Source organism: Belonocnema kinseyi, chromosome 4, assembly GCF_010883055.1.
Source record: "Belonocnema kinseyi isolate 2016_QV_RU_SX_M_011 chromosome 4, B_treatae_v1, whole genome shotgun sequence".
Classification (NCBI taxonomy): Eukaryota; Metazoa; Arthropoda; class Insecta; order Hymenoptera; family Cynipidae; genus Belonocnema; species Belonocnema kinseyi.
In genome coordinates this window covers 82,100,121-82,101,466 of record NC_046660.1, presented here as the reverse complement: position 1 = coordinate 82,101,466, position 1,346 = coordinate 82,100,121, and positions in this window count along the sequence as shown.

Genomic DNA, 1,346 nt, shown 5'->3' with positions numbered 1-1,346 from the left:
TTTTCCATGTTTAAAAATTCGAGGTAGCTTAGGAATTTGTCAACCATTCCCCTCGGCATGTTATTTCTCAAAATTTCAGAAATGTTTCAAGAATGCTAGCAAAATTCTATAAAAATTGAGCTATAAGGGCAAACAAATTGAAAATCGATTAAAATAGTCCTCAAGGTACATTCCAGTCAAGTTATCAGTGAAAATAATATCAAATGTCAGTCTCATTCTTGAGATAATTAAAAAAATTGAAATCTGAACCTTGTGTGCTGTTTTAACGATAAGTGTCTGTAAAAAATGATGTTACAAAATTTCGATCAATAAAACGACTGATAAAAATCGCGCGTGCTCATTTTCGTAAGTAGCGATGAATACTAGGGTGGTCCAAAAATATACAAAAAATTTGTTTATGCTTAAGAGCAACAATTTTGTGAAGTTTCTGAAGAAAGAAATTCGTTTTTTTAAATCGATTTATATTAAGCAGTTCTTCGGGCCTTTCAAATTGACATAGGATTATTAATGAAAAAAACTGAGTTTTGGAAAAAAGGGAAAAAAGAAATACTTGTTATTAGCTTTTTGTAAATTAAAGTTTAGTCACGCCTTAAGCAATATTCAAAGAATGTTTTCCACCCAATAAATTTTAATTTTGATCTCCTGGCTTCTTTACATTTTCCCCGAAAAATGCCTAAAAAATCAAAAATAGTTTTATGTAAAATTCATATTAAAGACGAATTTTTTAAAACTTTTTTGTCATTTGTGTTTTGGTATTTGGTCTGTAAAATCCAACTTTCTATTTATTTCTAAACTAATCTTCAATTCTTTGAACAACTATTGTGTTCATTTTTATAATAATATCTACAATTCTTAAATAATTGTTAAAATCCTATAACAACCTTTGAATTGTTAAATAAAAATTATATTTTAGTATATTAAAATATAACAACTTTTCACAATTTAAATGGGAAAATAGTTTGTCATCAATCTTACAGTCTTTGTCATCGATTTTACACAAAATAGTTATTTCCGTTTTTATCGCATTTTTTCTGGCAATATACAAGAATTTTGGGGAAGGGGGGGGGGTAAGTTCAAAATAAGAAAATTATAGGGTGGAGATTATTCCTTGAACATTCCTTAACATGTTACAAAACTTTAATTTTCAAAAAGTTAAGAATAAGTATTTGTTTTTTCCATTTCTTTTTAAACTGAGATTTTCTCGCTTAAATCCAAAGACCGATTTAAAAAAATTAAAATACGGAATTTCTGTGTTCTTGAACATCACAAAATGGCGCGGAGCGTTGCTCCCTGGAACAAAGAAAAGATTTCTTTGGACCATACTAATGAATAGGAATTATGAAATT